The sequence below is a fragment of the Hippopotamus amphibius genome, chromosome 6 (genome assembly GCF_030028045.1).
Source record: "Hippopotamus amphibius kiboko isolate mHipAmp2 chromosome 6, mHipAmp2.hap2, whole genome shotgun sequence".
Classification (NCBI taxonomy): domain Eukaryota; kingdom Metazoa; phylum Chordata; class Mammalia; order Artiodactyla; family Hippopotamidae; genus Hippopotamus; species Hippopotamus amphibius.
In genome coordinates this window covers 51,434,969-51,449,698 of record NC_080191.1, presented here as the reverse complement: position 1 = coordinate 51,449,698, position 14,730 = coordinate 51,434,969, and the positions used below count along the sequence as shown (strand labels likewise).

General features: G+C 36.1%; 1 protein-coding gene across 6 annotated transcripts in view; it reads right to left on the bottom strand.

Annotated features, from left to right (window-relative positions):
* STXBP5 (syntaxin binding protein 5) overlaps positions 1-14,730 on the bottom strand; it is a 177,540-nt gene that overhangs the window by 120,614 nt on the left and 42,196 nt on the right. The gene's annotated exons all lie outside the window — the stretch shown is intronic.

The window sequence follows — 14,730 nt, the reverse complement described above, 5'->3', positions numbered from 1 at the left end:
GGTTAATAATGACATATACAATTTAGGAAAAGCAGGAAAAATACAACCGTCAGATTTATCAACTCATTGTAGTTAATATTCAATTATGCTAATTCAACTTTAATGTCAAATATAAGTACTTACAGTAAATAGCATAACTTGATAGAAAGAAGATGAGTTTTGACATTAGTATGTGTTTCAGATCTGGCTATGTCATCCACTGTGTTACTTCAGGCACATCACAAATTTAACCTTTAAAGCCACAAACTGAGTCTAACACTCACATCACCCCTAGGTACTACTGTATTTCTCAGAAGTTATTAAACACACTAATCCATCTCAGTACCCGTGCTTACTATTCCTTCTATGCAAAACGCTCCTTCTGCTCATATTTTAATTCTGTTCAAGATTTAGTTAAAATACTACTGTCTCAATAAACGTACTTAGAAAAAAATACTACTGTCATTCAAACTGATATCCCAATACTTTTGTATCTCTATCAGACTTGCCTTGTAAGAGAGGCTACTTTCCTCACTAACTTGTAAGCCTCTGGAAAGGCAAAGATCCTCTGTATTCAGGCTTAGACGATGATACTGGAATATACTCAAACTATCTCTTTCTATGTCCTGATGATATAAAAGGCCTTCATTGACACGTTATAAAAATTTACATGCATGCATTAAACTTTATAATCATTCCAACAATTTCAAACATTTTCTATATAAGCTCAGTTGATTACAAAGTAAAGAATGGAAACTACCTTGTCCTTTTTATACAATTTAGTTTTAGTAAATACAGTACGTTATGAAACCATATAATGCTGTTTTTCAGACTACCTATTGTCTCCCTCAAAATATACTATTTAAAATTTTAATAGAATAGCCCTTCAAATAACACATGATGATAATCACTGCTAAACTCTCAAACTGACAGTCACAAGGCAAGAGCCAGCATACAGAATATTTGCTATTTCCATTAATGTAATTTCATTACAGAGAATTTTCAAGATGAACACTTCAAATAAATACATGCAACTCATGGTCTCACTATTTCCTAGAGGTAATATTCATTTAGATAATTACTTAAGGTTCATCATCTATATTTTCTGTTGAGTGTTTTATATGATAGCATGTTATCTTTCCAAAGAATTTATGTAAATTTAACAAAGAAATGACTACTGAATCAAAAAAAATCTTATAGTACCTTATTACTTCATGAGGCAGTAAGTCCACAGTACCTTTATGAAAACTTTAGAGCCATATAGGTTTCAGAATTCAGAATCTTCCAAACTTTAGAAAGGTACATAATGAGTATTTTATATATTACCTAGTATGGTGGTAGCACTTCATAAATACATTGATTATTTTTGAGGTATAATTTTCAGCAGTTTCTTTTACTTGAGATATAATTGTCACATAACACTAGTTTGGGGCTGTACAATGTAACAATTCAACATATGTATATATTATGTAATGATCACCACAATAAGTCTAGTTAACAGCCATAGCCACAGTTATAGTAAGAATTTTTTTCTTCCTGTGATGAGGACATTTAAGACTGACTCTCTTAGCAAAGTTCAAATATATAACACTGTGTTATTACCTATAGTCACTGGTGGTTTCTTAAAAAGTTAAACATACACCCACCATATGATCCACCCATCCCGTTCCTAGGTATTTACTCAAAAGAAGGAAAGCATATGGCTATACAAGGCTTGTACACAAATGTTCATAGCAGCTTTGTAACAGCCACAAACTGGAAATAACCCAAATGTCCTTCAACAGGTAAATGGATGAACAAATTGTGTTATATACTTAGAATATTCAGTTATTCAGTAGTAAATAACAACAAACCATACATGCAACAACACCGATGAATCTCAAAATCCTTAAGATGAGGGAAAGCCAGACAAAAAAGACATACTGTACGGTTCCGCATACAATTTATATCCAATAGAAGAATGCAAACTAATCTACTATAACAGAAAGCAAATAAATCAGTGGTTGCCTGGAACTGTGGGGGTAGAGGCCAGCAACAGAAGAGGGGAGGGATTACCACAAGGAAACATTTTGGGGTGATGGGGAGGTTCATTATCTTGATTGTGGTGACCGTTTCATGAGTGTACATATGTGTCAAAACTTATCAACTGCACACTTTAAATATGTGCAGTTTATTGTATGTCAATAATACCTAAATCAAGCTATTTTTAAATTTTTTGTTTTCAGATATTTGTGGCTTTAGGAATTATGAAAACAAGACTGTGACTCTGATTAACACATAGGCACAAGCCCTGGAGTTAAACTGCGTGGAATTAATTTGAGCTCTGTCACTCACTAGCATGTGACCTTCGGTAAACCATTCAGTCTCTCAGAGCCTCAGTTTCTAAGCACTAAAGCCCATCTACCTCAGTGTTCACCTGAGCATCAAATAAGACAAAGCATGGCAGATGCTTAAAATGGGGCCTGATACAGGTGAGTGCTCAATAAATGCTAACTAATTATTATTAAAAACTAAGTGATACTCTGCGAATCAGAAATTATAGGCAAATTTTAATGACATGAAGAAAATAAAGTACAATAGTAGCATGCCAGCTACAAAATGAACAATTCAGTAAATATCATAAAAACAACTATGTCATTTGAAATGTGCCTTAAACTGAAACATGAATATAGCTCAAGCATTCTGAAAATTCAAAAATAATTTCAAAATAAATAAGCCAAAATAATAACAGTTTGATTAAAAAAAATCAGAAATATCCAGCTTCCTGATCTGCTATTTTGCAATTTTCCATTATTCTTCAAAAAGCAGTAGTTACTGGCTTAATGAATACAATTACATGATCCATCTTTGATTTTAATACTAACAAAATTATTTAAATAATGTGTTTATAAAGTCTGAACTTATCTCCTTAAGGGCAGAGATTTTGGATATATCCTATAATATGTTCTGTTCCCATCATAGCAAAACCATACTGCAGTTGTTTCTCAAATATTTAAAAAAATGAAGGATACATTCTTTACCGTTCAGAAAAAAATTTAGAACTTTTACCTAGACTTACTTTTTCAATATTAGCTACCACAATAAGATTTTTTTCCCCAGTCAACTATAAAACCAACTTACATGCTGGGAAATTTTAAGCATTTTTACATTCTAATCTTTATCCTATTTGATGTTTAACCTTTTAAGAAGAAACTTAAAATGTTTACATACTGATCTGGCACGAAGATCATTAATATTGTCCCTAAAATGAGTCTTGTACACTTTAAAAAAATACAAATGATAGGAGTGTATTTGTACAATGCATCACCAAATTTAAAAATCACTCTGTCCTATAACTACCATCATTATTTAAGTCAATTGAGAAGGGAGAAAGTCAAATAGTTTTTATCACAATTAACTTGATAATTTCTTAAATAGCAAATTTTAATGGGTAATGAACAGGTTGGATTAGGAACAGTGAGAAAAACAAAATTCCATGTTGCAATCAAATAAAATAATACTATGCCAGTGATTTAGGGAAAGGCCAATAAGAAAATGTGGTTCCCCAAAACATACTGCTAAAAAAGGCAAGTCAATCAACATGCCCTACCAAGAACTGCAAGATTCTAAATTTGGGGCAATTTAATCAGTCAGTTACCAAAATGTAAAACTGGTGGTTAACACAAACTAGACTTTACTTACTATAATTAACAGTGTCCTTTCAATTTGTTATATAAACATACACATGACCTTATTTTCTTGTTTACAAAATAAGGACCTTAGCCTTCTCTGTTGAAAATTAAATGAATATATAACTAAGTAAGCTTTTATGTAATAATTAAAATGATGAAACTATTATATATTATTTAAAAGGAATAACATATATTGGCACACTTAAAATTATATACACATATTAAAAGCTACATACACATATTATGTACCACATCTGATATGTACGTATATACCTATACATATATATAGAGATTTACTGTTATTTAGTGAATCTAAGAAAGCGATCCATGATAGAAATCTAATATTTTTCAGTAAAAGTAGTCATGAAACAAATGGCACTGAATAGCCATTTCATAAAAAGAGTTCAGATCAAAACATGTAAAAGTTACTGAAAATAGAAAGTTTCAACAAGGAACCAAATATCACATACGGCAAAATACTACAGCGATGGCCCCAAAAGATCTCATCTTCCTCCCTGTTTCCTCTCTCTTGTGTAGTCCTCCCTGATGCTGAGGCTAGAACTGATCATGTGACTTGTACTGGGCAATGGAACATTAGCACTTGTGCCACGAGCAGAAATTTGAAAAGCACTTCACATTGGGGCTTCTCTCTTCCTTATGGTTTGAGAACTGAGATGCCACGTGATGAAGCCCAGAATAACCTTTTAGAGACACTGGCCCAGCCCATACACAGCACCAACCAAAAGACACGTGAGTAAGGCAAGCTGTATCACCCAAGCCAGATGAACAACCAGATGAGCATGGTACATAAGCCACTACAGGGGAAGACCACTCCTGCTGAACCCAACTCAAGTTGCTGATCCAAAGAATAGTAAGCAAACAAAATAACTGCTATTTCAGCCTCTTAAATTCTGGGATGTTTTGATATGCAGCAATAGATAATTGATCTATTACATAATATACTCCACTCAACTAAAATTTTTAGTTGAAAATGAAGACAAGCTATAAAGACATACAGGAGGGACGTCCCTGGTGGTGCAATGGCTAAGAATTTCCCTGGCAATGCAGGGGACATGGGTTTGATCCCTGGTCTGGGAAGATCCCACATGCTGCAGAGCAACTAAGCCCGTGTGCCACAAATACTGAGCCTGCACTCTGGAGCCTACTAGTCACAACTAATGAGCCCACATGCCACATCTGCTGAAGCCACTGTGCCTAGAGTCCGTGCTCCACAACAAGAGAAGCCACTACAATGAGAAGCCCACGCACCACAACAAAGAGTAGCCCCCACTCATAGTAACTAGAGAAAAGCCTGTGCATAACAATGAAGACCCAATGCAGTTAATAAATAAATAAACAAATGAATTACTTAAAAAAAAACCAAAACATATAGGAAAACAAATTCTTATAGTTCTAGAATTAGGTTAAAAAGACCCCAGGAAAACTTATCAGGAATGCAAGTGCACATATCATGAAACTAAAACATTACCTTAGATTAAAATCAAATTCATGACTTGTTTTTCACGCCCTTTTATTATAAAGATTAACTTTTATTTTAATGTGATAAGGACCATAATAAATGACAGTGACTTCAGTTTTTACTGATACCAGGAGACCAAGTTAATTTCAGCTTATGTGCTGACATTAAGTCAAAAGCTTATACCAAAAATAATTTATAATACATATAGTTGAGATCACATGGAAAACAAAATTCAGTGAACACTAGTAAGGTTATACATTATAAGAATGGCATATTAAATTGAGACTGAAAAGTTACTTTAAAATGGACAAATAGAGCCAAAAAAAGGGGGTGACTGAAACCAATATATTAGAAATACACAGGTAATAAAGTTGAATTCCCTCAGTGTGTCACTAAATGGCGCTCATGCTAAATCCCTATACTGGACTTAAACATAGATATACTTATCCTGCACAAAGTATTACTGGGAACACGATAATTTTTACTCTTGCTTGAAGGACTTCAGAAAAATGTATAACATGTTAAGTGTTAGGGAGTGATACATACATCCTACTCACTATCCTGAGCAGCAGTCTGTTAAATACTATGTAGTCAATAAACACCATATTTGGAAGATTTACTATTACCAATTTTCTTTAACAAAAGAACATGTGCAGCCTCCTATGTTGAAATTAATCATCCATAAACAAGGGCATAACACACAGGTGATTACAACTTTACAGTTTAATCCATAGAAAGAAATATGAACCAATAAGCTCTTCTACATGCCTACACCACCATTTGATCAGCCCAACATAACAGGAAATGTCATCACTTTTATAGTCTCAGCAAAATCATACTCTCTTGTACCTAATAAGTACTCAATAAATATTTGTTAAACGGGCAAAATGAACTATAAAAATTTGTGCGGATTTATTACATTAATTAACAAAACAATCAGATATTCTTGACTTACTCCTTTTTCTAGCCACATGGCCTGGGTCTAATTTAAACCATTATCACTGATTGTTAATCCAATTCCAAACAGCCCCAAGAGTTATCTTTCACAGCCAAGAGGGGTCACACACACCATTATCTTACTTGAAACTCTAATGGCTTCCTATCTTCTACCATAATGCTCCTTAAGCAATATTTAGTGACACACGGTGATACAAATATCTGGGAAAGGGGGTTATATATGTAAAGTTTGCTGGATTTGGTCAACTGGTACTCAGCATCCTCTTCCATTTCCTCCTACATGTAGCTTCTTGTACTGCAGATACTAGAAAGCGAAAACTTACATTTACCAGACTCTCCTACAACTGGAATTCTAGATGAGATTAAGTTTCTACTAACTGGACATGCTTAAGATTTGTAAGCAGAAGTGAGGCAGAGGCCACCTTTTAGCTGCTGTTTGTGCTGACAAGAATGTTCACGAAAACCTGAGGGGTAAGAGGCACTAAGAGATAGCAGTGGGGACCAGACACAGCATTCCCACGGCTACTCCTGAGATTCACATGGTGAGAGGCAGCTGTATGGCAGGAATAGTAAGTTCCAAAACTCAACAGTTCTAGTATACTTCCAAACATTTTATAAACAACTATAGCCTTTAATTAAATCCCTTTATGCTAAAAATATCTACAGTGCTGTCTGTCCCTGTGTTGAATCCTGACTAATACAACAAAGAAATGTACCTTATCTGCTACTTATCTATGATAGTTTATAGTGAATAAAAAGTACCCACTTATAATACACCTGGTTCAGACAACGTTATTCATTTAATGATTTAAAGTTGGAGAAAGGTTGAGAATAACTTTCTTATAACTGCATAAAAGGCTTTTCAGGAAATAGCCCTTGTCCATCTTTCCAAAATTATCCTATTTGGACTATACACCTAACAATATACAGTTCCTGAAACATGTGAGACTGCTTTATGTCTTAGTACATCTGAACATAATGGAAACTCCCATTCCCCTTTTTCATCGCAGGAAATTCCTACTAACTCTACAAATCTGTTCATATGGGCTCCTTTGTAATGCTTTATCTAAAACACCCCAAACATGGCGATACATCCTCTTTCTGGTTAATCCTTAAATTGCATAAGAAAATTTCACTACATTTACATTGTATCACGTTTTCAACTGCACTGTAACTAGCCATTTCATCTTTCTTAGACAATTATAACTTCCATGTCTTTCTTTAATTGATCGTAGTATTTGCATGAACCAGAATGCTTATCAAGTGCATTAATCCAAAAGAAAATAAAAAGCAAATATTATTTGATACTTTCTTAAATTAACTGTACCTTATACTGTTCTGTTATTAGATGAAAATTTAAGTTTGCATTAATGAATATGGAAATATATTAAAATAGCAGTCAGCTGAAAGCAATTTATAAGTCTATACAAAAGATTTCCTTCCTGTTTGTAGTTTCACATATCTTTTCTGATAAACGGTCACAGCTACTTTAGGAAAATCTTCATCATATCTATAATGCAGCAGCACAATGTAATAAATGCTTAGAAAGATAAGCTTCAGAGATTTTTGAAGGTCACTGTACATTTGTATTAATTTATTATTCTTTATCAATTACATCACAATTTTTACAAAACATTTAAGAACTTTTGAGAGGAATCAAGATGGCAGAGTAGGAGGACATGTGCTTACTCCCTTGTGCAAGAGCACCAGAATTACAACTAAATGCTGAACAATCATCTGCAGAAAGACACTGCAACTCACCAAAAAAAAACACCACACATCCAGAGATAAAGGAGAAGCCTCAATGAGATGGTAGGAGGGGCGCAATCCCATTAAAATCACATCCCATAAATGCTGGGTGGGTGACTCACAAGCTGGAGAACAGTTATACTGCAGAAGTCCACCCACTAAAGGGAGGGTTCTGAGCCCCATGTCAGGCTTCCTAACCTGGGGGTCCAGCAAAGGGAGGAGGAATCCCCAGAGAATCAGACTTTGAAAGCCAGCGGGATTTGATTGCAGGACCTCCACAGGACTGGGGGAAACAAGAGACTCCACTCTTGGAGGGCACATAAAAAAAGGTGCTCATCAGGACCCAGGGGGAAGGAGCAGTGACCCCATAGGAGACTGAACCAGACCTACCTGCTGGTGTTGGAGGGTTGCCTGCAGAGGTGGGGGGCAGCTGTGGCTAACCGAGGAGACGGGGGCACTGGTGGCAAGGGTTCTGGCAAGTGCTCACTGGCGTGAGCCCTCCCAGAGTGTGCCATTAGTCCCATCAAAGAGCCTGTAAGCTCCACTGCAGGGTAGCCTCAGGCAAAACATCCAACAGGGTGGGAACACAGCCACACCCAGTGGCAGACAAGCAGAATAAAGTGTCACTGAGCTCTGCCCACCAAATCGGATTAAAGTTGTACTGAGCTCCGCCCACCCAGCCCAACCCACCATCACTCCCTCCCATCAGGAAGCACCCAGGAGTCTCCTGGATAGCTTCCTCCACAAGAGGGCAGACAGCAGAATCAAGCAGTATCAGCAATATTTCATCTTGTGGAACTGAAAACCACAGCCACAGAAAGATACAGAAAATGAAAAGGCAAAAGACTTTGTACCAGATGAAGGGACGAGATAAAACCCCAGAAAAACAAATAAAAGAAGAGGAGATAGGCACCCTTCCAGAAAAAGAATTCAGAATAATGATGGTGAAGATGATCCAGGACTTTGAAAGAAGACTGGAGGCAAAGATCAAAAAGTTTCAAGAAAAGTTTACCAAAGACCTAGAAGAATTAAAGAACAAACAAACAGAGATATGCAACACAATCACTGAAATGAAAAATACACTAGAAGGAACTAAGAGCAGATTAACTGAGGCAGAAGGGCGAATAAGTGACATGGAAGACAGAATGGTGATAATCACTGATGTGAAAAAGAATAAAGAAAAAAAAATGAAAAGAACTTGGAGACAGCCTAAGAAACCTCTGGGACAACATTAAATGCACCAACATTCGCATTATAGGGGTCCCAGAAGGAGAAGAGAGAGAAAGGACCTGAGAAAATATTGGAAGAGATTATAGTTGAAAACTTCCCTAACATGGGAAAGGAAAGAGCGACCCATGTCCAGGAAGTGCAGAGAGTCCCAGGTAGGATAAACCCAAGGAGAAACATGTCACGACATACAGTAGCCAAATTGACAAAAATTAAAGACAGAGAAAAGTTATTAAAAGCAACAAGAGAAAAACGACAAATAACATACAAGGGAACTCCCATAAGGGTGACAGCTGATTTCTCAGCAGAAACTCTGCAAGCCAGAAGGGAGTGGCACAATATATTTAAAGTGATGAAAGGGAAGAACCTACAACCAAGAATACTCTACCCAGCAAGGATCTCATTCAGATTCGATGGAGAAATCAAAAGCTTTACAGACAAGCAACAGCTAAGAGAATTCAGCACCACCAAACCAGCCCTACAACAAATGCTAAAGGAACTTCCCTAAGTGGGAAACATAAGAAAAGGACCTACAAAAACATAAACAAAGCCATTAAGAAAATGGTAATAGGAACATACATATCGATAATTACCTTGAATGTAAATGGACTAAATGCACCAACCAGAAGACACAGACTGGCTGAATGGATACAAAAACGAGACCCATATATATGCTGTCTCCAAGAGACCCGCTTCAGACCTAGGGACACATACAGGCTGAAAAGTGAGGGGATGGAAAAAGATATTCCATGCAAATGGAAATCAAAAGAAAGCTGGAGTAGCAATACCCATATCAGATAAAACAGACTTTAAAATAAAAAATGTTACAAGAGACAAGAAAGGACACTACATAAAGATCGAGGGATCAATCCAAGAAGAAGAGATAACAATTATAAATATATATGCATCCAATATAGGAGGAGCTCAATACGTAAGGCAAATGCTAACAAATATGAAAGAGGAAATCAACAGTAACACAATAATAGTGGGGGACTTTAACACGCCACTTACAGCAATGGACAGATCATCCACACAGAAAATTAATAAGGAAACACAAGCTTTAAATGACACAATAAATCAGCTTGATTTAATAGATACCTATAGGGCATTACATCCAAAAACAGCAGATTACACATTCTTCTCAAGTACACATGGGACATTCTCCAGGGTAGATCACATTTTGGGTCATAAATCAAGCCTTGGTAAATTTAAGAAAATTGAAATCATATTAAGAATCTTTTCTGACTACAATGCTATGAGATTAGAAATCAATTACAGGAAAAAAAATGTAAAAAACACAAACACATGGAGGCTAAACAATATGCTACTAAATAACCAACAGAGCCCTGAAGAAATCAAAGAGGAAATCAAAAAATATCTAGAGACAAATGACAATGAAAACACAATGATCCAAAACCTATGGGATGCAGCAAAGGCAGTTCTAAGAGGGAAGTTTATAGAGATACAAACCTACCTCAAGAAACAAGAAAAATCCCAAATAAACAATCTAAACTTACACCTAAAGAAACTAGAGAAAGAAGAGCAAACAAAACCCAAAGTTAGTAGACGGAGAGAAATTATAAAGATCAGAGCAGAAATAAATGAAATAGAAACAAAAACAATAGCAAAAATCAATAAAACTAAAAGCTGGTTCTTTGAGAAGACAAATAAAATTGATAAACCTCTAACGAAACTCATCAAGAAAAAGAGGCAGAGGACTCAAATCAAGAAAACTAGAAAGTAAACAGGAGAAGTTACAACCGACACCACAGAAATAAAAAAGTACCATAAGAGACTACTACAAGCAACTACATACCAATAAAATGGACAACCTGGATGAAATGGACAGATTCTTAGAAAGGTATAACCTTCCAAGACTGAATCAGGAGGAAAGAGAAAATATGAACAGACCAATCACAAGGAATGAAATTGAAACTGTGATTAAAAATCTCCTAACAAACAAAAGCCCAGGGCCAGATGGATTCACAGGTGAATTTTATCAAACATTTAGAGAAGAGCTAACACCTATCCTTCTTAAACCCTTCCAAAAAACTGCAGAGCAAGGAACACTCCCAAACTCATTTTATGAGGCCACCATCACCCTGATACCAAAACCAGGCAAAGATATTACAAAAAAAGAAAATTACAGACCAATATCACTGATGAATTTAGATGCAAAAATCCTCAACAAAATACTAGCCAACAGAATCCAACAACACATTCAAAGGATCATACACCATGATCAAGTGGGGTTTATCCCTGGAATGCAAGGATTCTTCAATATATGCAAATCAAGCAGTGCGATACACCATATTAACAAATTGAAGGATGAAAACCAAATGATCATCTCAAGAGATGCAGAAAAAGCTTTGGACAAAATTCAACACCTATTTATGATAAAAACTCTCCAGAATGTGGGTATAGAGGGAACCTACCTCAACATAATAAAGGCCATATACGACAAACCCACAGCAAACATCATTCTCAATGGTAAAAGACTGGAAGCATTCCCTCTAAGATCAGGAACAAGACAAGAATGTCCACTCTTGCCACTAATGTTCAACATAGTTTTGGAAGTCCTGGCCACAGCAATCAGAGAAGAAAAAGAAATAAAAGGAATCCAAATTGGAAAAGAATAAATAACACTGTCACTGTTCGCAGATGACATGATATTATACATAGAAAATCCTAAAGATGCTGCCAGAAAACTACTTGAGCTAATCAATGAATTTGGTAAAGTGGCAGGATACAAAATTAACACACAGAAATCTCTTGCATTTCTATACACCAACAGTGAAAGATCAGAAAGAGAAATTAAGGAAACAATCCCATTCACCATTGCAACAAAAATAATAAAATACCTAGGACTAAACCTAACCAAGAAGGTAAAAGACCTGTACACAGAAAACTATAAGACACTAATGAAAGAAATCAAAGATGACACAGACAGATGGAGGGACACACCATGTTCTTGGATTGGAAGAATCAACATTGTGAAAATGACTATACCACAGAAAGCAGTTTACAGATTCAATGCAATCCCTATCAAATTACCAATGGTGTTTTTCCCAGAACTAGAACAAGAAATTTTACGATTTGTATGGAAACGCAAAAGACCCCAAGTAGCCAAAGCAATCTTGAGAAGGAAAGACGGAGCTGGTGGAATCAGGCTTCCTGACTTCAGGCTATACTACAAGGATACAGTGATCAAGACAGTATGGTACTGGCACAAAAACAGAAATACAGATCAATGGAACAGGACAGAAAGCCCAGAGATAAACTACGGTCAACTAATCTATGACAAAGGAGGCAAGGATATACAATGCAGAAAAGGCAGCCTCTTCAGTAAGTGGTGCTGGGAAAATTGGTCAGCTACATGTAAAAGAATGAAATTAGAACACTCCCTAACACCATACACAAAAATAAACTTAAAATGGATTAAAGACCTAAAACGTAAGGCCAGACACTATAAAACTCCTAGAGGAAAACATAGGAAGAACACTCTCTGACGAAAGTAACAGCAAGATCCTTTTTGATCCACCCCCTTGACTAATGGAAATAAAAACAAAAATAAATAAGTGGGACCTAATGAAACTTCGAAGCTTCTACACAGCAAAGGAAACTAGAAGCAAGACGAAAAGATAACCCTCAGAATGGGAGAAAATATTTGCAAACGAATCAACAAAGGATTAATCTCCAAAATATATAAACAGTTCATCCAGCTCAATATCAAAAAAACAAACAACCCAATCAAAAAATGGGCAGAAGACCTAAAGAGGCATTTCTCCAAAGAAGACATATGGATGGCCAAGAGGCACATGAAAAGCTGCTCAACATCACTAATCATTAGAAAAATGCAAATCAAAACTACAATGAGGTATCACCTCACACCGGTCAGAATAGACACCATAAGAAAATCTACAAACAGTAAATGCTGGAGAGGGTGTGGAGAAAAGTGAAAGCTCTTGCACTGTGGGTGGGAATGTAAATTGATACAGCCACTATGGAGAACAGTATGGAGGTTCTTTGCAAAACTAAAAACAGAACTACCATATGACCCAGCAATCCCACTGCTGGGCATATACCCAGAGAAGACCAGAATTCAAAAAGACACATGCACTCTAATGCTCATGGCAGCACTATTTACAATAGCCAGGACATGGAAGCAACCTAAATGTCCATCAACAGATGAATGGATAAAGAAGATGTGGTACATATATACAATGGAATATTACTCAGCTGTAAAAAGGAATCAAACTGGAACATTTGTAGAGACATGGATGGACCTAGAGACTCTCATACAGAGTGGAGTGAGTTAGAAAGAGAAAAACAAATATCATATATTAACACATATATGCGGAATATAGAAAAATGGTACAAATCAACCAGTTTGCAAGGCAGAAATAGAGACACAGATGTAGAGAACAAACACATAGATACCAAGTGGGGAAAGCAGGAAGGGCTGGGGGGAGTGAATTGGGAAGTTGGGATACCTAATAGTACACTCTAAATATATGCAGTTTATTGTATGTTAACTGTATCTCAAGAACAGTTACTAAAAAAAAAAAAAAAAAAAAGAACTTTTGGAAATATGCCAAATAAATCAAGGTATTAACTTTCCTTGTGAAATGAGATCTTAACATAACATCAATGGCTATCAAAAAAAACTGAGTATCAGTAAGTAAAACAGTGACTATCAAATAGGAAAATAGTATATGTCAACTATAGAAATAATAAACAGCATGTGAAAAAAACAAACAAAAAATCCCCTGTTCCTTGTTGTATGGAGGGTTTATAAAAGTTCTGTTTTTAATGATATTATCTTGAGGAATGAAAATGACAGAGTGTTTTTATGTAACAAATGCTACGGTAAACAAAAGCAACCTGGTGCTCATCAGCAACAGTTAACTATACTTTTTTCCGTTTCTATATGTTTGGATAGGTATAGTCTATATATCTTCCAGTCTATGGCTTGATTATTAAAGAAGTTTCTCTCTCTCTCTCTGTGTATATATATATATATACACACACACACATAAATATTACCCTACTTGTACATTTATGCAAACTTACTATCTCAGTCATTTTTTTTTACTAGTTTTTATTATGCTTGTCTCCTCTAAAATTTACTCTTTCCATAAGTCATATTAACAGCCTGGAACAACATATTCTTCCATATTTTTTCCTCTATGTTCATAAAAAACACATAAGACAACATGAATTTGGGGGAGGGAGGGAGTCATTGTTTTTTGGGGTTTTTTAAAATTAATTAACTAATCAATTAATTTTATTGGCTGTGCTGGGTTTTTTTTTCTTTACTTCGTTGTGGTGCGCGGGCTCCCCCTCATTTCCGTGGCTTCTCCTGTTGCAGAGCACAGGCTCTAGGCGCGTGGGCTTCAGTATTTGCAGCACATGGGCTCAACAGTTGTGGCACACGGGCTTAGTTGCTCCGTGGCATGTGGGATCTTCCTGGAGCAGGGATCGAATCCGTGTCCCCTGCCTTGGCAGGCGGGTTCTCCACCACTGCACCACCTAGGAAGCCCAGAGAGTCATTGTTTTTAAAGAGAGTATTGTAGAAATTATTCTGAATCTTGTGTTCTTATCCATCAGCCCTGGTGGATGGGGTTTGTCTTTTAACTTTATGGTAAGTGTGTGGTACAGAACTTT